We start from the raw sequence: 27,493 nt of genomic DNA on the forward strand, positions 1-27,493 counted from the left end.
AAACAATTTGTAAACATTTAGCCTATTTAATAATTTGTGTTCAGCTAATTCTAGCATTAAATACCAGCATGTAATCTTGTCCATTTTAAGTATCTTCAGAATTAATGAAAATTGGCAGTGTTAAAATTACACAATCTTCAAAAATGGAAAAGTTCAAGAAGATGCTGAACATTTGAAACATAAGTTGCCCAACTCAACCAGTATCTTTACATACCATTTTTAAAAAAACCACAAGCAGTAAAATTACTACAGTTAATTAAACCAATAGAGAAGCATGCATGGCATTAGAGGGTGATATAGTCAGCAACCTCAAAAGTTCATGTAATTAAGTTGGTTATTTGTAGACAATGGGCAGATTTCGATGGATTTTTATTAAATATCAAATTAACTTCTGATGAAACTAACTTCAGTTTATTTGGGGGGATGCTTAATAAATTGACTTTCACCTCTCACTACTCAGACTTTATTTCAGGTATTTAATAAGGAAATAGATGCAGTGTGGTGAAGGAAAAAGACTTGGAATCAGAAAGCTAGATTCAAATACCATCTCTAGCGAATAGTCATTAGATAACAGTAAATATATAATAAGGGCCTACTTCATGCCAAGCATGTTGCTAAGTATGTTCTGGGGGGTACAAATATGAACAAAACAGTGCCTGCCCTCAGGGAGCTTACAATCTAATGGGGGAAGAAAATAAACATAAAAAAGTGAAGGGATGGTAGGGGTTAAGGATAGCACAAAATGGAGCAAAGAAGTTCAAATGAGTACATTTAGTGGGAAATAAGGAGATCTGTCCTATGCTTCCCCTTTAAGTGGAGGTTGAGGAGTTCACGATTCCACACTATTTGGAGGGGAAGAGAATATTGATGAGGTGATTGTCATAGAAGATTGGATCTTGTAGCATGATAAGAATTCCTAATGATAAGGTCCTGGGAGCATGGTGGGGAAGTCAAAGTAAGAAATGAGTGCAGCTAGATGGGAAATGAATCCCTTGGAAAAGTCAAAAGTCATCAAATCTTTCAGTGACCCCAAACAAACCTCTAACATTACATATTTCAAAAGAGTTGCTAATTTCCATTAGTAGATGACATTTTCTTAACCAGTTCCCAGTTTTCAAGTTTGGGTTGTCTTCCCATCCACCCCTGCCCTCATGGTTTTTACACTTGCAATAGGTATGTTAAAACAAAGCTGCCTTTTTTCAGTAGTCTTCAGGTAGACTAACTTTTTATAGGTGGTTCAACATTCATAGATTTAATATGTGTGAATTTACCTAATTGCTAAAATTTATTTCTAACCCCAGAATCAATACTCAATGCTTTCATGGAGCAGTAAGAAATTTGAGTTTCTGGCTGTTCAGATGAGTATGCATAAAGCTATGCTTTTGTTTCAGCTCTTATAAATGTATCCTTTTCATGGCATATTTAGTTCTACTACTAAATATTTGGTTTTTTGCATTTTGATGCTTCTTAGTGATTTCACTGTGCAAGAGAAAACTATGGTGTATCTTACAGAGAAAATACCTGTGTTAAATGTAACAAGCTTTCTTCAGGCATAAATCACAGTTCAATGTTAATGAATCAACAATACAGTACATATAGAAAAGAAGAGGAAATTTGCTGAACACTCTGCAAAGTACTAAAGCAAATGTCATTAGAGGTTAAACGAAACCAATCCTTTAATTTCTTTAGGAGCTATGATTCAATATCTGCTAATTCAGTGTTCACAGCAACTTTATAGGACATAACTACTATGAATAACTATAATAGAGTATATGCTGATATTTAATATTTCATCGAATATTTTCTACTACTACATTAAGAAAATCAAGATAGTCCCCTGAGAATATCTGCTGAAACCATTTTTCCTCAATCTGACTTTATCTTTTTTATTTTATTATTATTTATTGTTTATTTGTTTGTTCATTCATTTATTTATTTTTAACCCTTAACTTCTGTGTATTGGCTCTTAGATGGAAGAGTGGTAAGGGTGGGCAATGGAGGTCAAATGACTTGCCCAGGGTCACACAGCTGGGAAGTGTCTGAGGCCGGATTTGAACCCAAGATGTCCCGTCTCTAGGCCTGACTCTCAATCCACTGAGCTACCCAGTTGCCCCCTTCTGACTTTATATTAGTTGAAACTTTAAATAGTATACTATTCTAGATGAATTGAATGATGATAATGGATGATGGAAAAAAGATAAAACTAATTAACTCAGATTTTGTTTTATCTTTTCATTGGGAAAGAATAAAGTGGTCACCAAGCAATTGAGACATAAGAGAAGTGAGGTGATAATAAGAATGCATCTAACTTATCCAATTCAGGCCTCTAGTTCTAGTTGTGTTACATTTTACAACACCTAAGTACTTAGGAGATATGCCTACTTAATAATTTCTTGAAAAGTATGGAGAATGGAACAGGTATTCAGGATCAGAGAAAGACAAATGCCCAAATTTCCCAATGAAAATGAAACCCATGTCAGAAATATCAATTTGATAGAGTAGGAAACTGAAACCTAAACTGATGAATTGACAAATGGGGTCACAGTATTTAATCTTGAGTCTCCTGAACTGCAAGAAATCTCAATCCCATGTTTGTTTTTAGAAAATATATTTAAATGTCCACAAAAGAAAAGTAATGTAAAATGAAGTTGTGGTAGTTTCCAAGATAATTAATCAAATAAAATGAGACTAAATCTTTTTTTTTAAACCCTTACCTTCCATCTTGGAGTCAATACTGTATACTAGCTCCTAGGCAGAAGAGTGGTAAGGGTAAGCAATGGGGGTCAAGTGACTTGCCTAGGGTCACACAGCTAGGAAGTGTCTGAGGCCAGATTTGAACCTAGGACCTCCCGTCTCTAGGTCTGTCCCTCAATCCACTGAGCTACCCAGCTGCCCCTGAGACTTACTAAATCTTAAAGCATTCTATAATTTTGAATTGGTATTCTTACTTATCCTTATTCTTATTCAATGGTACTATGCATTGATGTCATGAAATTGTAATTCAACTCTGTTGTTTTTTTGTACCAATTATATATTCAACTTAACTATTTAGGGCCTGATTATCCAGTTTGTACATGCTCTAGGACTCTCACTTCTTTAAAGAGAAGTTTTTTGTTTATTTTGCTGATTGCCAATACCCCTCTCACTTTCTTTTAGGGTATGAACCCATCATTTTACTAATATAGAGAATTCCCAGATTAGGAAACTCTGTCTACCAATTCAAATTAGCACCTCTCTGGAATTTAGAGTTTTAGGAGAATTGTCTATAGGACTTAAATGGTAAGGACTTGCCGGGGGTCACAGAAGCCCTACTTGTCAGCAACTGGATTTGAAGCTAGCTCTCTACCCACTAGATCATGCTGCCTGTTGTCAATTTCTAATAAAATTGAAATTAAAAATACTAATTATTTGCTGAAGAATTTTTTTTTCTTGTTTACTGGTTAATTAGAAATTTCTTTACAGGTTGAGGGGGAAGGAGGGTTTATTTTAAAGGATTCACTGTTAGCATTTACAAAAAACCTACGGAGGATGCTTATATATTGAAGTCTGCTGAAGGCTCTGTTTAACCTGTTGGGGTCCCTCTTAACTATGATTCAAAAGCTAGACTATCTTCTAATTATTATTTGATTTCCTGTTAGGGAAATACGGATATCATTTTTTTCCCCCTCAATATACATATAGGATATGTATACATACATATCTCGGGCACTAGATGGTGCTGTTTCCCACCTTAAAGCTTTTTGTTTCATTCTTGGTCTCTTCACTACAGCCATGTTTTGTTTTGTTTTCTCCCACTGTGAGTTAGATATTCATTGTTATTTAAGTTGCTACTTTGCTTAGATTTTGGAAGCCATCAATTGTAAGGTAGTATTCAAGTGATCTAAGTGTTGAGACGCTGACAGAACACTCTTGTGGCTCTTAAACACATCATAGCACTGTTAATGCAACATGTATGAAAGCAACTCTTAGGTCAGAGATCAAAGAACATGGTATTAATGAGTAGTACTCCAAGCATTTGTTTCTTTCTGATTTTGTCTTCCCCTGACAATTTTTAAGCTCATTAAAAAAATAAAAATGACTATTTTCTAAAACGTTGCAGTTAATTTTTTTAGTGTTCAAGAGCTAAAATACTTCAGTTCACTTAAGTATTTCCCTAAAGTAATATGCTGTAATAAATATATCATTAGTGTATAACTTTTTAACAGAAGAGAAACTAATATTTCATTTTATTTATATTCTTTTACAGTAAAAGACTTAAATTTTATACTTGCCTGTTAAGAAAAATAAGTCAAAGTTTTACTAACAATTTTGGTTGTATGTTCTTATTTTTTCACTTGGAAAACTTAATCAAGAAATTTGACCATTTACTGCTGAAGATGATGATATACAGTTCTCTGTTTACAAGACAGACATGCTACTTAGCTTCATACACAAGAATTCAGGAATTTAGTGACTGGATAAGTCTTAAATTACATAGAATTCCTATGTTATATTTTAAAGAGAAAAAAATACAAAAAATATAGTTTTGTTTTCAACTATATATCTAATGCTTTCTTTAAAATAAAATTCTAAATTATTAAATTTTAAACTTTTCTTTATTAGTAGAATATTTTTCATGTATCCTTAAAACAAGAATGTCTTCCTCCCACCCCATCCACCCTGCAATTTATCTTTTATCGCAGAGCGAATGTCATTTTGAGGGTAAGGAAAGAATCTTGTGCAAAAGAATTAAAATGAAGTTGTTCAAAGTAGGAAAAACTACCATGAGCTGCCTTACTTATTTTAATTTTTCCCTGGTCCTTAATAAAGAGATAGGAATACCTTGTAAAGTAAACAGTGATTGCAAACAGCATCATCAATAAGAGATCTTGCTGCCAGATTCATCTTATTTCCTTTGTTGAGTTTCTAGATAATATATCAGGATCTATCCTGGATCCCCTCTCAACTATTTTGCTTTTTTATCTATTTTTATCTATTTATCTATTTAATTATTATTACTTTAATTAATTAATTATGGCTACTATTCTATTATCCCTATGCAGATGATTCTCAAATATATCTAGTCTTCACTTTTCTCCTAACCTGCCAAATGTACATCACAAAATGGATATTCCATCTTAAATTCAATGTGTCCAAAACAGAACTCATTTCACCTTTTCCACAAACCCTCCCCTCATCCTACCTTCCTTATTACTGTTGAGGACATCACCTTGTGCCACCTTTATCACCCAAGCTCACAACTTGGATGCAATCCTTGACTCTTCTCTCTCACCCCACTCCCATATCTATTCTTTTGTCAAGTCCTGCCAATTGTACTTTTAAAGCATTTTCCATATATATTCACCTCTCTCTTCTAATACTAGTCGTTCGCCATCTCAACACCTGGACTCTTGCAATAGCCTGCATGAGTCTTCCTGCCTTGAGTTTCTTCCCCACTCTAGTCTATCCTTCACTATCTTCCACTTAATTATCAAAGTGATTTTCTTAAAGCCCAAATCTCACATCACTCTCCTACACTCAAAAAAACTGATGGATCCCTCTTATTTCCAGGATCAAATGTGAAATCATCTTTTGACAAAGCCTACCATCTCTTTCTGATATATACCCTCCATTCACCAAAATGATTTTCCTAAAGCATAGGTCTGACCAATATTACTCCCATAATCAATACATTTCAGTGGCTCCCTAAAACCTCCAGGACTGAATATTAAAAAAATCCTCTGATGTTTAAAGACCTTTCTAACCTACTCCCAGCCATATTCCTTATCACACATTCTTTTATCAACATTTTCTCTGGTCCTCATGCCTTATGCCTAGAAAGCTCTCTCCTTATTTCTGCCTCCCTGGCTTCCTTCAAATACCAACTAAAATCTCACCTTCTGTAGGAAGCCTTTCTCAACCCCTCTTCTAATACCTTCCCTCAATTATTTCCCATTTGTCTTGTATGTAGCTTATTTGTACATTTTTGTCTGCTTGTTGATTCCCCAATTAGACTGTGAGCTCCTTGAGGGCAGGAACAGTTTTTTGCCTTTCTTAGTAACCCCAATGTTTAGCACAGTGCCTGGCAAATAGTAGGCACTAAAATACTTGTTGGATGACTGATTGACTTAAAAGTCCTTTATAACCTGTTCCTTCTTATCTTCCAAGTCTTTTTAAACCTTAGGCCCCTCTATCTACTTTACAAACCAATGACTTTGTCCTTTGATAAGAGATTCATCTCCTGACTCCATGTGTGTTCACTGGCGTTTTTCACGAGTCTGAGATTTTTTTTGCCTGCTCATCTCTTCCTATTGACTTGGCTTCATTCCTTCAAGTCTCAAGTAAAATTCTACCTTCTGCATCAAAATTTTTCAAATATTCCTTAATCTCAGGACCTTCCCTCCAAGATCTCTCTCTCCCTTTTCTCCCTTTCCCTCATCCTTAATACTATTCCTCTTTCTCTCCCCCTCTGCCTCTTCTTCCCTCTTTATAAACATAAATGTAAATATCAAGATTTATAAATACTTATATTAATGTGTGTATATATGTTCGTGCACATATATACACACTAAAATTACATAGTTTGTCTCCCCCTGTAGATTGAGAATTCCTTGAGAGAAAAGACATATTTTGCCTTTTTCTTCCCATCACTTAGCATAGTGCCTGGCACATACTAGGTATTTAATATATGCTTATTGATTTGACTAGACTGATGAATCAAGAGAATACAATAAACACAGCTTAATCTAGACTTCAGCACAGTATTTGATAAAATCCTTCATGCTCTATTAAAAAATTCTTACATTGGAATTAATTCTGTGTATTGATTCTGAGGCAGAAGAGTGGTAAGAGCAAGGCAATGAGGGTTAAGTGACTTTCTCAGAGTCACACATAGTAGTCTGCTAGGAAGAGTCTGAGGCTATATCTGAACTCAGGTCTTTCTGTCTCTGGGTCTGGTTCTCTTATCTACTGAGTCACCTCACTACCCTGCTATATAAAATAAAAGTAGCATAGATGAGAGTATAATTACGTATATTTGGGACCAGTTAAATTTCTATACCCCAAAAGTAGTCATCAATGGTTCAATGCAAACTGAAAAGGAGATATGCAATGGAATCCCTTGGGGATTTGTGGTTGGTCCTGTATTGTTTATCATAGGAATCATAGAATTATTTTTTATCAGTAACTTAAGTCTGAAGTTAGGAAGCCCTGCAAATACACTGGATAATATAGTTAGGATTCAAAATAAAAACCTTGGAAAACTGGAACACTGGACCAAACCTAATAAGATGGAAACTTAATAGGGAAAAATGTAAAGTTTTTTGCTTGACTTAAAGAAATTGACTTTCAGGTACAACATGGAGGAGGTATGACTATACATATAGGATAATAGGATTCTTGATCTAGAACTGGAAGGGACTTCAGAGACCATCTAATCTAACCTAATTTTGCAAAATGATGAAATTGAAATCCATGAAGGGTAATTTGCCAAATGTTATACAGGGTAAAAGTGTCAGAAGCAAGATTTGAACCCAGATCCTCGACTCCAGATCCTATGAGTTGTCCACTAATTGGGAAATGTTTAACAAAATAAATACAAATATAATATAACATAGAAAATGTTAATTTCAGATTTTCTAAGTCAATATGGATAGCAGTGACCTATATCTACCTGAATTTGACTCTACTGCTCTACATCACTAATAATAAGAGAAATGCAAATCAAAACATCACCAAGTCTTCATCTCAGACCATGCAAGTTGGCAAAGATGATGAAAAATGGAAAAAGTCAAACCTAGAAGGGCTGTTGGAAGAGAGACATACTAATGTATTATTGGTAGAACTATAAATCATTGCAATTGTTTTGAAAGCAATTTTTAATTATGAAAATAAAGTGACTAAAATGACCTCACCTTTTGACCCAGAGATTCAGTTGCTAGACATATATCCCAAGAATTCCATTGATATTAAAATAATTCTTCACATATGCCAAAATATTTTCAGGGGCATCCTTTGTTATAATGAAGAATTAGAAACAACGTAGATACCTATATAATGAATATCTACAAAAATTGTGGCACATGGATATAAAAGAATGTTTGTCCTTTGTTTCAAAGAGGACCAATGGAATCGTGGGTGATGTCTTGACTTGCTCATGAATTGGATTTAAGTGAGACAAAGTTGTACAAAGTTATTAGCTTTATTCTCCCTTCCAGAGTCATCGAAGTCCAGTGGTGGGGTAATAGAATGACTGGTGATGACCTGAGATGCAGCAGATAACCTCGTCATCTTTGATGTCTGATCATACTCTAAGTACCCCATAGTACCTACATCAGTTGCCATCATGGCCATTGGAACAAATTGCTCTCAACTGCCCATTCAAGAGGGGAAGTCTTCACATGGTTGGGGTAGAAATCTTTCCAACTCACCTCTGGGTTTGAGGCCTGTCAGTTACCCTCAATCTGGGTTAGGCCATCTGCTGAGATGATTTTTATCAGGATAGAGCTGCAAGTCATGCTACAATTTCTTGGAGCCATGAGTCAGGGTTGGGTGACAAGTGGAAACCAAAGGTGGATGAAGAGCCCTGAAAAAGTCTAGGCAAGTCCCCACACCAGAGGTGCTAGTCCTCCTTGAACACTGTACATAGCCCATGTAATAGAATATTACTACATTGTAAGAAAGAAAAATACTGTAGAATAGGTACAAAGGATCATGAAAAAATTAACTGATGCTGAGAAAAGTATACAGAACCAAGAAAATATATGCAATGAGTCTTGTGTCATTTGGAATTATTGTAAGCCCTGGAAGACTACAACTCCCAGGACTCCCTCTGCTACAACTTCCCCTGACACCTCCCACTTCCTTTGTGGGAGATGTCAGAGAGTATAAAAGAGAAAGTTTGGCGCCTTTTCTCTCTAGGCCTTGGAAATTCCCTGACCCTGGAAGCTCTGCTTGCTACCCTGGAGCCCTCTCCACCCTGGAAGCAGCGCTCTACCCTGAGAGCCTGATTTCTCTCTTGGCGCCTTTTCCCCCTTCTATCTACCTCCTAGCTTTCCCTAGACCTTCCCTTTCCTAATCTAAATAAAACCTAGCTATTCAAAACCCTAAAGTTGCTCTCTGATCATTTATTTGAGCCCCTGAAGGGCTCTGATCAATTTCCCCCTGCTGCAGCTGGGACCACTACCTTCCTTTCCCTTCCTCTACCTGCCTCTCTCCTTTCTCCCATTCCTCCTACCTTCCTCCCTTCACACCCCACACACAGTCTAATAATGTAAATAAAAATATCAAAAGTATAAGCATGGTCCCAAAGAGGAGATGTAAGATAGCCCTATCCCACCCCTTTACAGAGGTGAGTGGTCTATGAGTGTGTTTTATTGCATATACTTTTCAGAGGCTTTCACAGTTATGTTTATTTTTTCTCCTTTTTTTCTTTTAAAATTTTGTTTTATGGAATGGCTCTCTAAGAGTGAGAGAGAAACTGGGGGAAATATGATGGGTGTTTTTAAAAGATAAGTACAAATAAAACTAAGAGATTATGGTAATGACTCAAGATTAGATCACTATCACTAAAAACTACAGAAATATTATCTATTAATTTTTCAGTGAAAAGGTCTGAATTGTGTTACATGCCACTATTTGTTTAAAAAAATTTGCATCTACTGAATATTATATTCCCATCAAGGAAATTAATGAATTCCTATGCTACAAATACAGACCCCAAAATATCTTTGACAATCCAGAAAACTATATGAAACCAGAGCATTATTTCAAACAGAATTATTGCCTAGAACCCCAAGATATTACACTGATACAATGCTTTTAATACACGTCACCATATTAAATATCACAATCTCCAATTACAATGGAAAGAAAAATTTCTAAGAAATAGAGACAAGCAAAATAAAACTGTGGGAACAAGATGAGGTACATATTATCTACATCATTCTGTAGACTTTTGAAGTATTGCAGAAATACTTTCAGTGAATCTATAAGAATGACTAATATCCCAATACTTTTATTGAATTACTAATGGTGATCATTTTATTTACTTGAATGAAAGTCCACGTATCAAATATAATATCATTTCTATATGAATACCATCAAAAGAAAAGATGAGAGGGGGCAGCTGGGTGGCTCAGTGGATTGAGAGTCAGACCTAGAGACAGGAGGTCCTGGGTTCAAATTTGACCTCATACACTTCCTAGGTGTGTGACCCTGGGCAAGTCACTTAACCCCCATTGCCTAGCCCTTACCTTTCGTGAGCCTTGGAACCAATACAGAGTTAAAAGGAAAGATGAGGATGATGGTGACCCACTCAAGTTTATATTACAACTTTAACAATTATTTAACCATTTTAAAATTAGAAAAGAAAAATATAAGATACTAATTTCAGGTTAATTAGCTATTATGCCTCAGGTCTTTAGGAGTGATTATGAAACACTTAACTTATTTGCCCTTGAATAATTTTGCCAAGAAATATGGGACTGAAAAACTCAATCCTGTTAAACATTCTTCTCTTATCCCTTCCTGATCCCTTCCTCACTTCCAGATTCATCAATAGTTAACAAGTGGAAAAATCCAAGAAAACTTCCATAATAGAATGTATATGATCCTTTCCATTCTATAGGGCAATAATCTTTTGTTTTTTAAACTCTTACCTTCTGTCTTTGATTATATATTTAATACTGTATATTAGTTCCAAGGCAGAAGAATGGTAAGGGCTAAGCAATGGAGGGATAAGTGACTTGCCCAGGTTCACACAGCTAGGAAGTGTCTGAGGTCACATTTGAACCCAGGACCTCCCATCTCCAAGCCTGGCTCTCTATCCACTGAGCTACCTAACTGTCCCCAGATAATCTTTTTACTTTTCCCCAAGCATCCCTGCTCATAGTTTTGGAGGATAGAGCTGTTGCAGGAGCTAAATGTAATATCTATGATAATCTAGGTCTCTGAGATTGAAAAATCCCCAAAAAATTCATATAGAATTATTTTTTTCCCTCAGACATGTCTGTTTATGTCTATAGAATGATTACAAAAGTTTTCGGAGGGGAAGCATTTAAATTAGTGGTAAAGGTTTGAAGCATCTAAGGTTATCTTACCTGAATCCTTCAAATTATATTGTATAAATTAGTGTTGGCAAACCTGTGGCAGCCATGCTAGAGGGGGTTACTCCCCTCCCTCTCTACATTCTCTCCTGAGGACGTTTCTCACATGACCCGCCTCTCTGTCCAGCAGCCCAATGGGAGCACTTCTTCCCTGAGGACTTTTGCCACATGACCCGCCCCTCTGCCCAGCAGCCCAATAGGAGCACTTCCTCCCTGAGGACTTTTGCCACATGACCCGCCCCTCTGCCCAGCAGCCCAATAGGAGCACTTCCTCCCTGAGGACTTTTGCCACATGACCTGCCCCTCTTCCCAGCAGTACAATGGGAGCACTTCCTCCCTACCTTGTCTGGGGCAAGTGGGTGGCAGCTCACATGTAGCTGTGAGGATTGCATTTTCCTCACTCTGTCTCTAAAAGGTTCCCTGCAGCTGATATAGGCGATTGAGTACTACTCTTTGACATAAAGGTAGCCTTGACTATAGGGATCACTCCCTATACTGACACCTCATATCAACAGTTTAATTAAAGAATTGAGAATGTACTTATTATCTTTGTAGTTAATGATAGACTCATCAACTGTTATTGCTAGAAGGGACCTCAATGATCGCTTAATTCTTGGTCTTAAGGCTAGAAGTGAGAAAACTGATCTAAACAAGTCCAATGGCTTATCCAGTATCAAATAGTAAGTAACAGAGCTGTGAATCAAACATTAACTATTGAGTCATTATTAATATAAATAATAGATGAAAGATTTAAAGCTTATTCTATAAGTCAAAAGCAGGATACATTTCAGTAGCTAGATAGTAATAATCTTCAGAATGTAAAATAGTCACCTTTTCCTTGGGGCTTGCATATATGAAATACTTCTGTCATCTTTCTAGATGTTATCTTATCTCAAAACAATCCAATGAGGAGAGAGTAGATACTATCCATGTTTTGTGGAAAATCAATCTTAAGTGAAGTTGTGATAGAACCAGACCTAGAATTTAGATTTTTCTGACTGTCCAATGCTCCAAAGAATTCTGTGGCTGTGTATTATAAAAAAGTCTTTAAGCTATATATGCAACTTTCTGTCCCAGTGCAATGTAATATAGCAAGGGTACTTTCAACTAATGCCAGTCTCATAGACTTAGAGGTATTACACGGTTTCCCAAAGTATATTAAAAAGGAATTCAAGGAGATGTAGATAGGATTATCTTTACAATTTGATGTTCAGTTGTTTTTTAGTCATGTGGGACTCTGTAATCCTTTGTGGTGTTTTCTTGGCAAATATATTGAATTGGTTTTTCATTTCCTTCTCTAGCCCATTTTACCATGAGGAAACTGAGACAAACAGAGTTATGACTTCTCCAGGGTCATGTAGTAAGTATCTGAGGCCAAATTTGAACTCAGGAAGACGAGTTTTCCTAACTCCAGGCTCAGTCATTCTAATGTACCATCTATCTTTATGATATTGCTTCCTTATTTCGTTTGAAATATTTGTGAACTTCAAAAAATATCTCTTTCTTGTCCATATAATTAAAAAAAGCATGAAGACGCTTTCCAAGATCAAATGCAAGTGAAATTATTTTCCATTTTTTTAGATTAATTATTCCATTGTTCCTTTCCATAAAGTATGGATAACTAAGGGAAGATTGTAACAAAAACATATGACTCTATCTTGTGGTGTGTGCAAATAAGCCAGAAATCCAGATATATCACCCAAGAAAATAGAGTTCACCTGTTTTCCATTATTATTTTCCAAAAAGATACTGACATGTCTTGAGGGGTATAATGTAAAAATATTAAAGAAAAGTAACAGATAGCCCTTCTCCTTTAATCTACATATTTACCTCTGTGAATGAAATGAACCAATTGAACCAACTAGATAAATAGGAACAAGAACCAATATCCCACAGCAAACCTAATTGTCAACAAACCCACCCCAAACTACTCAGGGAAGGATTTCATATTGGATAAGAACATCTAAAAAAACCTGGAAAGCAATTTAGCAGAAATTACATTTTGGCTGGCTTCATTCATCAAATATTTTAATAAAGACTAAAGGGATACTTGACTTAAATGCTTACTACATTAGAAAAATAGAGAATGAAAGAAGTTTCCATTTATAACTGGGAGAAAATCCAATATTGAATAAGGGATAGAAATGATCATAAAAGAAAATATAGACAAATATAATTAGAAAAATATTTTAAAATATTTATACAAGGTTAAATGAGAAGGAAAATTTCCTTTAGAAAAAGGCTATCTCTGGTATTTAAAACCTTACACAATCTGACTCAACTTCAGAACTCTAGCTCAGCTTGCCTACTTGCCTTTCCCATACATGTAATCTTTACTTCCATGCCTTTGTATAAAGTAATGGAATGTTCTTCCTCTTCACTTCTGTGTAGACTTTAAAACTTCTTTTGCTTGAGTGTAAAAAAATGACAAGACTTTTATTAAGACTCAAGTGTTACCTCCTTCAAAAGGCCCTTCCACATCACCATTCTTATATTTTGTATATATGTTATATTTAGTTACATGTGAACATGTAGAATGTGAACTATTTAAATGCAGGGACTTTCTTTTGTATTTGTATTCCCCGTACTTGGCAAATAGTAGGTGCTTAATAAATACTTATTGATTGTTTGGTTGGTTAATTGAATGGGAAAGAGAGAAGACTTTTGCATCAAATATCTCTGATTATAAGTTTGGCATCCAAGATGTAAAAAAGAATTAATATAAATACATAAGACCAAAAGCCATTCACCAAAAAATACATAATTAAAGGATATGAACAAAGTCTTAAGAAAAATTACAAATGATCAGTAATTATAATAAATCTTGCAAATAACTAATAAAAGAAAAGTAAATTAAAACAACATTGAGTTTTCACTTTATAATTATCTAAGTGGTAAAGTCCAATCTGGAAATATTTTTGGACGGATTCTAGTAATGCAAACACACTAACAAGCATTTGGAAGAATTGTGAAATGGTCCGACTGTTTTTTAAACTGGTTTGGACTTGTACGAGAAGAGCCACTATTCATACCCTTTGATTCAATGATTCTGCCACTAGGGATAGGCCCCACAGGAGCTAAAGACAGAAAGCTTCTATCTACACCAAAATATTAATATTACTTTTTTTTTGTAACAATCAGAGCAGAATTCCAGAAGAGTAGAAAAAAAAAAACTAGAAGCAATCTGAGTATCTATCAGTTGAGGGAAAACTGGAAAAACTGTGCTATGTGATCATAATGGAATGTCATTTTACAATTTAGAAACTATCAAAAAAGGAGGAATTCAGAAAAATACATGGAGAATGGAGAACTAAGAGAACAATATACATAGTGACTACATGAATGTACACACACACACACACACACACACACACACGCACACTCACACTAAAAAGCAGATGACTTCAGACCCTTCAAAGAAAAGGTGATGCTTTTGGCAAAATTGAGGGCACATGAGTACTTAAGCCTGCCTAGGCTATCAGGTGCAGAAATTGTGTCCACTGTTTTTGCATATCATTTTATTCTTTGTTACAAAAGAAGGTTCAATTAGAACAGGCAAATTTGGAAAATGATTGTAGCTCAAAAAAAATTTAAAAAAGATTGAGCCAAATGACCCTTATCCATTATCTTCAGGCATTTAATCATAATTATGTGGCTCTCTGGCATAAATAGGAAAGCATCATTATATGCATATGCTATCTTGTAATGCAGGTATCAACACTTTTTTTCAAAATATAAATATAAAATATAAATAACAGAGGTGAAAATCATTCACATAGGATGGAAGATTTACTAAGCATTTTCCTCACAATTCTTTGAGCCATTATACTGTGAACTCCTTAAGTGAGGGGACTGTCTTTTTGTATCCCCAATGGTAAGCACAGTGTCTGGATCATAGCGGGCACTTAATAAATGTTTGTTGATTGATTGAGGTAGGTCATGCAATTATTTCTTCCTCTGGTTTACAAAACCAGAAAGGGAACTGTCAGACCTTAAAGCAAAACTATTGACTTCAAGATTAATATGATTACTGTTTTATCATAATAGAAGGGGTGAAAAAAACCTAAATAAGGACAAAGTTGTGATTAAGAAATAAGTGGAAAGCAACTTCGCTTATTCCAGATTTACTTGTCTTATCTGTAATCTGCACTAATTTTTCCGTTTAGCTTCAGAGGAAAACTTAGAAACTGGATTTCAGTTTGAGAAAATATAAAATAGGAAGAGTAAATGATATTCCAAAAAGCATATACCCAAGCAATCTTTCTGGAGATTAAAAATAGCAATGTAAAAGACACTACAAGGGGCATGATTTCTGACTTTTTTCCCGATGTACTAACTTAGAAGACTTCTTCAGAATCTGACTCATATAAACCGTGGCTTAGTGCAAAGAACAATGCTTGGGGCTAGTTTAGAGACTAGGTCGTAGAGGAGCCAGGGGCAAGCCCAGTGAAAAGACAACATATACTTTCTAGTCATATCAATAAAAGAGGCATTTTTCTTCTGCGCCTTTAGCCTTCTCCTAATTGTCCTCACTTTGACCAAGGTCTTAAGTGCTACAGCTACAGGGAAAGGGTCAGGGACTGAAGATTAAAGCTGGGAAACTATAGCATTATGCCCTGGACTTAAATAGTAAAGAGCAAAAGTAGAAACCCAGTGATTAGAAAGGAAGTGATTTTTAATGATTAAGGAAATGTGGTACGATGCAAAGAATACCAAATTTGGAGCCATGGGACCTTCATTCAGATTCTGGCTCTCATTTATTACTTCAGTTAAAAGAAAAAAGAACTGGGTAAAGATCTGAACAAAACTGATTTTATTGGGAGAGCTACATGTCACAAAAACCAGGATCTATGAACTAAGACATTGGAGTTCTAGAGTTTACAGATATTTATAGCATAAATAGAAGCATAGGCAGTGCTGAGATGAGCAGGTCTTGAGCCAACCCTTCTCAGGTAGGGGGGCCAGTACCGGGGCTTCCTCTTTCGGGTACCAGATGGCTAGCAACTGAGTTTTAAAACCACGGGGTGAGCAGTCTAGTTTCTTGATTCCACTTTTACTCTTTGGTCCAAATCTAAGAGTATAATACTCAGGGTCAAAATTGCATAGAGAATTAATCTTATTTTGATTACAAAGCACATTTTATTTAGTTATTCAATCTGCTAATAAATTCTAATAATAAATAAAATAAAAATAACTTACTATAAATTACACAGACACAACTTAACATATGAACAAAATGGTTATAAGCTAAATAGATGTTCTCTAATAACCTTTCCAGATATGTAAATGATCACATTCAGTTCTTCCTATTGTTTCTTGCTCCCTAGAAGAAAACAGCCTCTCTCCCATTACTAGTTTCAAATTATGGAGAACAAGAGACTAGGAAAGTGATCTTAAAGCTAATGTACAGTTTTCACTTTGCCTAGGACTATTGGGAAGAATCATTGTGGTATATAGGAGTAACTCTTCCTTCCTTTGGGTATTTGTAGAATATCTGGGTATTAGAACTTATAGACTTTCATATCCCTTCTCATTCTCTAACCAAACCAAGTTCCTCTTTCTTGTTATTCCCTTTTCCAGGAACCTTTGCACAAAATATCTCCTATAATGAAACACTATCTCTTAACACTACTTTATATTTTTTTCTGGAAAGGGGGCGGTAGACCAAAAAAGTTTGGAAACCACTGCTATAGAGTGTTTTTTACTCAGCACAGAATCACTAAACTGTACTTAGTAATCAGAAAACATAATGAAATCAAAGATATAACATACCGTGAATTCACCACTCTCCTAAACTCCAGAAGTCCTACCAGGCGGAATTGATCTAGACCTGGGAATTCTAGACAATGTACATTTTGAGTTCTCCATTGAGCAGTTTAATAAAAAGTTTAATAAGTTTAATAAAAGTTTCCCGGGATATTTAACTCACTGCTTCCCTTAGGGTTGGTCATCAGGTGCAAATGTAGCAAGAGTATAGGTCAAGCATCAGTTAATTCACTGCACGGGAGTGGTATGAACTGACATGAACTAGAACTCTAAAGAGTTAGTGGTTTGTCTGGACTTGGGCAGGGACCTCTTACCTTATCTTGTGGAAGAATAGGAATAGTGTAGTTTGAAGCTATATTGGACAAGAAGTAGTATCAGCATTGTCCTTTTGTCTCTTTTCTCTCAAGGACAATAGCGTCACTCTCTGTCACTGCCATCAAGCCGTTTCTTCTCTAGTGCCTCACAGCTGAAAACCATTCACTGCTCCCTGCATCAGAATTAAAATGGTTCCAAAGAGTTAAGAGCATTAAGTCTATAGTGATCATATAATTTTATCTAATCTCCATTGTTACACAGCAGGGACAATGTATTGTTTCAACACAGGCTTGCCAAGATAATTGCTTACTATATTTTAAAATTAAATTGTTGACTATATCCCCCCAATAACCTCTAAGGGCATAAAGATGTGTCTGTTTGTAGTAAGAGCATAATTACCAAGGAATAGGAATTGTAGTAGAAATGGAATGGAACAGATAGATGGCAGGATGAGGATTCTGGGGGAAATATTTCAAGGTTTCTTATGAAATATTTTGAAATTTTAAATAAATTAATTTTGTGAAACTGTTGCTATTATGTACTGTGACTAACTAGCAACACACACACATACACACACACACACACACAAAACTCATTATGTTGACACAACCAAGACGTATAAGACCTCTAGCTTAAAGAAGCTCTTTCTCAGGAAGAAAATAAAATAAAATGACATTCAGTAAGAATTTTAGAAGTGTGATCCTATGGTCTGAGTTTTCTAGCCTTGTAGTTAGTTACAGAATAGGATTTAAAAGAGATTTTAGAAAACACCTTCCTAGAAAATTAGTCAGAAGTCCCACCATAGAAGGAACAGATGGAGGCAAATGCATACTGATACATATCATTCTTTATTTTATTTTCTCCGTGTATTTCTCTCTAGTGAAAGCAATATGTGTCTTCTTTCACAATAAACCATTCACTGCAGAAATACATTTTAAGTGATACTATGTGTACAACCTATTACCTGCCTTCTTGGGGAAGGGATAGTGGTGGAAGGGAGAGGGAGAACATGGGTTGCAAAATATCAGAAAACAAATACTGAAAAATTATATTGATATATAATAGGGGAAAAGTAAACTATAATTAAAATTAGTCCAAAATTATATAGATAAAGAAGATATAGATGAGAATGAGAAATTGTAAAAGAAATCAAATAATTGTTCCATACTAAAGAAATTGCTGAGTAGCCTGTTTTAGGTATTTGAAATGGTAGTTTTGAATTAATATCATAGTCTTCTAAGTTGTTTGGAGAATGCAGTATATTATATGCATAAATGAATGTGTGTCTTTATGTGTTCATGTAAGATATATATTGTATGTATATATATATATATATATAATGCACATTATATTTACATATGTGGCCACACAAACTAACTGTGTAAACATGACATAAAGGTGACATAGATAAATATTTCTGGAATCTGAGCCACCTCAGAGGAGAGCAAGAGAAATAGAGACCTTGCCTATACTACTGGCAAGCTAGCTGTGAGTGACAGAAAAGAAGAGCATTAACAGCCCCAAGGAGAACCGTCAGTCTCTTAGAAGGATATTATAATAGTAATATATCTGGCCCATTTCCTCCCAACAAGCCTCACAACTATCTCTGGTCTAGGCATAAAATGTTAAAAGCAACTAGGTAATGCAATGAATGGAGCTCTGGACTTGAAGTTAAATCTAACCTTAGATATTAGCAAGTTTGTGACCCTGGGCAAGATATGTAAGTTTTTATCAGCCTCAATTTCTTATATGTACAATTGGGCACCTATTACCATTATATACAAAAGAAAGCTATTGCTCTGGTCATTCTTCTGGAGGAGAGTAGCCCTTAGCCTACATTTGCTGGTTTAGCCCTTTCCCACTAAGCACTGGTTTCACAAGACCATTACAAAAAAGAATAGTGAATAAATCCATTTATTGAAGCAAACAGGAAATTGATGCTGGAAAAGGTCTACAGATTAGAATATGACAAAAAATAGCCAAGAGTAGATGACATCTTTAGCTGAAAGTGAAATTAATTTCATTTCAAACCAAGAAAGGAAGCTTGTTTTATCTTACCCAAGAAGGTCCATTTTGCTATCTCTAGAGAGGCAAGCTAAAAAATCAAAGACATGTTAAGGAACCAACTTAGTCTCCATATCTCCAGTTTTTCTTTTGTATCTGTGTCTTCCCATGAATCTCTAAAACCACTAGTTCCTACCAATGGGGAAAATAAAAACTGGCACTAATTCTGTCATTTACCTAGGAACTCAATGTCATATCATACTCTGTATTCTCTCTGCTAATCCACTCTCATATCTCCTTCTATATACTGGCTAACTGAACACCCTGAACTTAGGTGGAAACCTAGTGAAATTGTGTGTGTGTGTGTGTGTGTATGTGTGTGTGCGCACATGTGTGTGTTTCTCATTATATGACTTGGTATAATGAACAGAGATCCAGCCACCAAGCTAGGAAAAAAATAAGTTGCAATGAAAGTACCAACCTACATTTAAATATTGAGTTTCCCTCATATTGAGTTTTTATACCAATGAAATCCCATATCTTGTTTTAATTTTATTTATGAGAAATTAATATAACAATTTTCTAGGAGTTCTGATATGAATATGACTAATAAGCCATCTTAACTCCTCGTCATTGCCTCTACAGCAACTTAAAGGCCTTCCCATTGTTATATACCATCTCTCTACTTTGTCTTATTAGCACTTTTGAGATTTCAGAGATGCAACCATAAATATAACTCCTATTTAAAATTCCTGTCATTAAATCATTTATACTGACATTTAAATTAGAGATCCAATACTTAAGTATCTCCCCAATATTACATAATGGTACTAAAGTTGATTTTTTTCCATAAAATTGGTTCACAAATTTCACACAATTATGATTATTTTATCAATGTGGGAACTTCATGCCTGGTTAAATGATTTCATGAATTGAAAGAGTTCAAAAGATGAAATTAACATCTGGAAATAAATGGATTTAAATAAATTGACAAAGGTCCTCAAGCAGTTAATCACTGAGCCATTTCAAATATTTTGCAGTTTGAGTAGAACTATCACAATGACTCCGCATCCAGGGGCCGGGTTGAGATTACACAGTAGATATGAATAATTTTCAGATAAAGAAACCAAAGCCATGTGTAGGTGTACGAAAAAATGTTCTAAATCACTTCTGATTAGATAAATGCCAACCAGAACAACTTTGATATCAACTCATACCACATTAGAGAGGCTAAAATGACAGAAGGTCAAATTGACAGTTATGGGAGGGGATGTGGAAAAACAAGGACACTAATGCATTGTTGGTGGAGCTATGAACTGATCCAACCATTTTGGAGAGCAATTTGGAATTATACTCAGAGAGTTATAAAGCTGTTAATATTTAATAATAGGCCCAACAATACTATTGCTATGTCTGTTTTCCAAGGAGATCAAAGAATGAAGAAAAGAACTCACATGTTCCAAAATATTTATAGTAGATCTCTTTGTGGTGTCAAAAAATTGGAAATTGAAGGATAATTCTGTGGGACTTATGAAAAAGAATGCCATCTAGAAAAAGAACTGTGGAAGTGGAAATCCAGAAAAAAAGATGTGATTTATCACTTGTTTCTTTGGGTATGTGATTTGGGGTTTTGGTTTTAAAGGATTACTCTTTTACAAAAATGAATAATATAGAAATGGGTTTGAGTGCTATATAAATATGTATGTATGTATGTATGTATGTATGTATGTATGTATAACCCAGGGAATTGCTCAACACTGGGAATGGGGAGAGATGAGGGAAGGGAGAAAACATGAATCATGTAACCATAGAAAAAATATCAAAATAAAAAAATGGAAAAAAATTGGAAAGTGAGGCGATCACCATCACTTGGGGGAATGTGCTAACAAATTGTGGTATATAATAGTGATGGAATATTAATGCACCATAGGAAATTATGAACAAACTGATTAAAAAAAAACTTGGAAAGAAGTACACGAGATAATAAACAGTGAAATGAATAGAACCAGAAAAACATACACAGGTACAGAATTAATGCTGGAAAAATAAACTATGAATGTTAACTCCAAAAAGTGAACAGAAAGGGGAAATATAAAAACCTTAATTCATTTATCTATCTATCTATCTATCTATCTATCTATCTATCTATCTATCTATCTATCTATCTATCTATCTTTCCATCCATCCATCTATCTATATGTTGGCCTCTCTGAAGATATCTTTTGTGATTTGGGGAGGAAGGGGAGGGACTAGGTCACTAATAGACAGGATTTATTATGTAGATATGCAGAAAAGTAAGTTAAACATATAGGAGGAAATTTGTGTTTTCATTTGTGTACTATCTTCTTTTCCTTGTATATGGAAATACCTGTTACCTTTTGTTCTATAAAATTTGGTATTTTTTTTTAAAAGAGATGACACACTAGGGCTGGAAGCATTGTAGCTGTAAAAACTTACAGAGTATCCCTAAACTAGCACAGGTTTGCAGAAAAAAAATAGACTGTCTGGCAGCTCTGTCAATTCCCCACTTTGGGGTCAAACTTAGGAGGATGATTTGCACATAAGTGGCAGAAAGAAGAGGTCATGAGCAAGACATGTATGTCTACTGAGCAAGGAACAAATCTGGAAGTAAATTATAGCTACATACCTCTGATCCAAAGGGCAGGAAGGGAAATCAGTTCTAGCTTCCAGACCAGAGTGTAATAATCGGGGCAGCAGTCTCAGAGAAACTCAATTTAGTCACAATTGACCCTGCTGAGCATCCTAGTAGGCTAATAGTGGCCGAGTATAGTAACATTCTGTTGAGATTGCCAACCAGGAACAAGCAGACAGATTCAAAATGGGTCAAGAACTTGAACAATTCAGACCAAGAGGGCAGTGAGCAGACTACTACAGATTTTATTACTTTTGGAGCTCTGAAAGTTTGAGCTGTGAAAGTAGCAGAAGGATAAAGGGGAGGAAATTCAGGGCAGACATTTCTCCTAGAAGCATGCAAAACCTGGCACTAACAAAGTCAAGAGTTAGCAAACAAAGCAAAAAAAGAAAAAAGAAAAAGAAATCCACATTAAAGAGGGGTTTATAGCTACAGGGATGCACAAAGCCAGAAAAAAAGTTTAAAATATCTAGAAGGAAAGTTTCAAATAAAAATGTAGTGTGAATGTAAGTCCAACCAGAATTTCTGGAAGACATGAAAAGAACTTTTTAAAAGAAAGGTTAAAAAAAAATCTTACCCAAGAAAATAACTCCCTGAAAATTATAATTGATCAAGGAGAACCTAATGTTTCCATGAAACTTTAAGAATTATTAAAATCAAAAGATTGAAAAAGAAGAAACTCTGAAGCATTTTATATTTCACATTCGAACATATATAAATGCATATAAACAACTGACCTGGAAAATATGCTGAAAAGATATAATGTAAGATAATTAATCTGAGGGCAGTTAAGTGACTCACTGGATGGATAGTCAGACGTGAAGATGGGAGGTCCTGGGTTCAAGCCTGGTCTCAGACACTTCTTAGCTATGTGACTCTGGGCAAGTCACTTAGGAAAACTTGTTAGAAAAATGTTAGAGTTGTTAGAACCTAGCCCTGCTTACTTGGGAGACCACATTTGTTTAATGCTTAGCTCAAGACATCCAGGTTATGTTGACAACAAAGAAAACTTGCAAGGAAGTCAGATCCAAAAATTAATTTGAGTTTTCTCTTGCTATACATTTCAAGAAACCCATGTCTTATCTGGAAACTGCCTTCATGCAAACAACAATCAGCTGTTGTTTTCCTTATTCCTTTGTTTTAACTTTATAAAATGTAAATCTTACAGATAACTAGGGGGAGTGGGCCACCTCCTTTTCAGTTTTCATTCTTTGTTGAACAACAATAATTTTTCTAAATTATTTCAGATATGAATTTTGATTTTTGCCAAGGCAATTAAATGACAGAGCCTAGATACAGTTCCAGAAATTTTTAAGGAAACTTTCGTTTATAGCAGTGATTCCCAAGGTGGGTGCTGCAATGATCCAGGGAGGCGGTGATGGCCACAGGTGCATTTATCTTTCTTATTAATTGCTATTAAAATTTAAAAAAAATTAATTTCCAGGGGGCTAAGTAATATTTTTTCTGGAAAGGGGGCAGTAGGCCAAAAAAGTTTGGGAACCACTGGTTTATAGAAACTTGCCAGGATCTCTTAGAAAACCAAGTAGAAAATAAGGGGTTTGAACTGGTCACCTTTTGAAAGAAATTCCAAAAGGAGAACTCCAAGTAATGTTATAAACAAAAACCAAAGTTCCCAACTCAGCATAGTCAGAAAGAAAGAATTCAAGGAGTCACAGTAGTGATCACAGAATATTTAGTTGTCAACACAATATAGAAGATGAAAACTTGGAATATGATATTCCAGAAGGCAAAGTGTCTAGGTTTGCAATCAAGAACTACTTAAAAGGCCCACCTGATCTCTACTAAGTTACTCTCCAATGTCCCAATGTCTCAAAATGAATTTTGAAGCAACACAAACCACAAAATATGAGGTGAAATAATATTTTAGTTGAAAACAACTTAGAAGGCATGAGGGTGGAAATGGAGTACAAAACAGCAAACTAAGGTAGGCCCAATAATGGCAAAGGGCCTTGGGCACAGATAAGTTAGCAGCAATGGCTTCCAGAGCTCTCAACCACAGATGGTAAGGGGAGGGTCAGAGAACTGCTCAGAAGGAATTTACAGGGATCTCTTTGCTGGCTCAGGGAACAAGACTCTTCTTGCATTGCCCATACAAAGAACAAGTTCACAGTACTAGGGCATGGTGTCAGCATGAGGAAGGGCACTAGTACACACAAGTGCTTGCTGTTATGGGAGAACAGGGAGCCATGATCATTATTCCAAGGGGGAATACCTGCAGTTACACACAGACCAGAACACAGGCCAGTAGAGTACAAAACACACATCAACTAAGGTCATACCACCTTGGAAGAACAGAAAGTAAATAGACACCCAGAGTAAGTTCTGAAGGCAGATGCACAAAGAACCTTAAGTCTGGGACAGTACTTCATTCACCACAATTACAGAACCTAACTTTAATACTTTTTTAAATTAAAAGAAAAGAAATAGGCTAGAAAAATAGGCTAACAAACAACAAAAAAAAACTCATCATAGAAAGTAATTTTGGTGACAGAAGACCAAAACGCAAACTCTGAAAAAGACAACAAAGTCAATACTGGCTGCTTCCAAAGCCTCTAAGAAAAAGATGAATTGCTCTCAAGCCCAAAAAGAATTAATGGAGGAGCTCCAAAAAAAATCTTCAAATAAGAGAGGTAGACGAAAAACTGAGAAAAGAAATGGGAATTATATAGGAAAATCATGAAAAACATGTCAACAGCTTGGTAAAGGAGGCACAAAAATTACTGAAGAAATTAATATTATAAAAAACAGAATAGGCAAATTTTTAAAAAAGGGACAAAATCCAATGAAAAGAACTCCTTAAAAAGTATAATTGGCCAAATGGAAAAATTACATATAAATATACACCAAAGAGAAGACTTTCTTAAAAGGCAGAATTGGCCATATAGGAAAAAGATACAAAAATTTACTGAGGAAAAGAACTCTATAAAGTAGAATTGGACAAATGGAAAAGAAGGTATAAAAGCTCACTCAAGAGAATAATGCCTTAAAAATGAGAATAAGGCAATTGGAAACTGATGACTCCATTAGACATCAAGAAACAATCAAAGTGAAAATAATGAAAAAAATAGAAGAAAATATGAACTATCTCATTGGAAAAAACAACTGACTTGGAAAATAAATCCCAGAAATATAATCTAAGAATTATTGAAATACCTGAAAACCGTGATTTTAAAAAGATCCTTGATATTATCCAACAAATTAGCAAGGAAAACTTGTTTATTTAGAACCAGAAGACAAAATAGAAACCGAAAGACTCTGCCAATCATCTCTTGAAAGAGACCTCAAAAGGATAACTCCCAGGAATATTATAGCCAAATTCCAGACCTCCCACGTCAAGGAGAAAATATTAGAAGCAGCCAAAAAGAAACAATTCAAATATTGTAGAACCACATTCAGGATAACACAAGATTTAGCAGTTCCTACATTAAAGGATTGGAGGGCTTAGAATAATCAAGAGGGCAAAGGAGCTAATACTTCAACCAAGAATCATTTACCCAGCAAAACTGACAATAATATTTCAGGAGAAAAAAATGGAAATTCAATGAAATAGAGGACTTTCAGACATTCCTAATCAAAAGACCAGATCTATATAGAAAATTTGACTCTCAAATACAACACTCAAGAGAAGCATAACAAGCTAAACACAAAAGAGAAATCAAAAGACATTCAATAAGGTTACATTGTTTACATACCTATATAAGAAAATGATTCTTGTAACTCCTCAGAACTTTATCATTATTAGGGCAGTTAGGAGTATACAAAACAGAGAGCAAGGGTGTGAATTTAATATGATGGGATGATGTAAAAAATAAAATTAAGGCATAAGAAATAGGAATACATTTGAAGGAGGAAGAAGGGGGAAAATGGGTTTAAATCATCACATAAAAGAAGCATGAAAGAGCTTTTCAGTGGAGGGGAAAATGAAGGAGATGGGGAGGGGAGCACATGACCCTTATTCTCATCAGAACTGGCAGAATAAGGGAAGGACATACACAATCATTTGAGTATAGAAAGCTATCCTACTCTACAGGAAAGTAGGAGGGGAAAGGGCAAAAAGAAGGGGGTGAGATTGATAGAAAAGAGGGGAAATTGGGGGATAAGGTGGTCAGAAGCTCAATAGGAAGAAAATGGAGAGTAATACAGTGTAATCATAATGGAGCAAAAAATGTCATGTCTTTTCAATAAATTTCTCATTCCTCAAATACATAGTTGAATTTTTAAGAATATAAGTAATTATTTGGGGGAAATTTTTGTTTAATTAATTTAGAATATTTTCCCATGGTTACAAGATTCGTGTTCTTTCTCTCCCCTCTCCCAACCCCTCCCATAACCAACACACAATTCCACTGAGTTTTACATGTGTTATTGATCAAACCTATTTCCATATTATTGATATTTGCTCTAGGGTGCTTATTTAGAGTCAATATCCCCAATCATATCCCCATCAACCCATGTGATCAATCATATGTCTTTTTTCTGTGTTTCTACTCCCACAGTTCTTTCTCTGGATGTGGATGGCATTCTTTTTCATAAGTCCCTCAGATATGTCCTGGATCCATTGCATTGCTGCTAGTAGAGAAGTCCATTACACTGGATTGTACCACAGTGTATCAATCTCTGTATATAATGTTCTCCTGGTTCTGCTCTTTCTGTATTGCATCAATTTCTGGAGGTCTTTCCAGTTCACATGAAATTATTCCAGTTCATTATTCTTTTCAGTACAATAATATTCCATCACCATCAGACACCACAATTTGTTCAACCATTCTCTGATCGAGGGACACCCCCTCATTTTCCAATTTTTTGCCACCACAAAGAGTGCGTCTATAAATATGTTTGTACAAGTCTTTTTCCCTATAATCTCTTTGGAGTACAAACCCAGCAGTGGCATAGCTGATCAAAAGGCAGATAGTCTTTTAGAGCCCTTTGGGCATAGTTCCAAATTGCCATCTAGAATGGTTGGATCAATTCACAACTCCACCAGCAATGCATTAATGTCCCAATTTTGCTACATCTCCTCCAACATTTATTACTTTCCTTTGCTGTCATTTTAACCAATCTGCTATGTGTGAGGTGGTACCTCAGAGTTGTTTTGACGTGTATTTCTCTAATTATAAGAGATTTAGAACACTTTTTCATGTGCTTATTGATAGTTTTGATTTCCTTATCTGAAATTTATCTATTCATGTCCTTTGCCCATTTATTAATTGGAGCATGGCTTGATTTTTTGTACAATTGATTTAGCTCCTTATAAATTTGAGTAATTAGACCTTTGTTAGAGGTTTTTGTTATAAAGATTTTTTTTTTCTAATTTGTTGCTTCCCTCTTAATTTTGGTTGCACAAAACCTTTTTAATTTAATGTAATCAAAATTATTTATTTTACATTTTGTAATTTTTTTCTTACTCTTGCTTGTTCTTAAAATCTTTCCTTTCCCAAAGATCTGACAAGTATACCATTCTGTGTTCACTTAATTCATTTATTGTTTCATTCTTTATATTCAAGTCATTCACTCATTCTGAGTTTATATTGGTGTAGGGTATGAGATGTTGATCTAAACCTAATCTCTCCCATAATATTTTCCAATTTTTCCAAATTTCCCATAATATTTTCCAGTTTTGTCAAATAGTGGCTTTTTGTTCCAAAAGCTG

Source organism: Gracilinanus agilis, chromosome 3, assembly GCF_016433145.1.
Source record: "Gracilinanus agilis isolate LMUSP501 chromosome 3, AgileGrace, whole genome shotgun sequence".
Classification (NCBI taxonomy): domain Eukaryota; kingdom Metazoa; phylum Chordata; class Mammalia; order Didelphimorphia; family Didelphidae; genus Gracilinanus; species Gracilinanus agilis.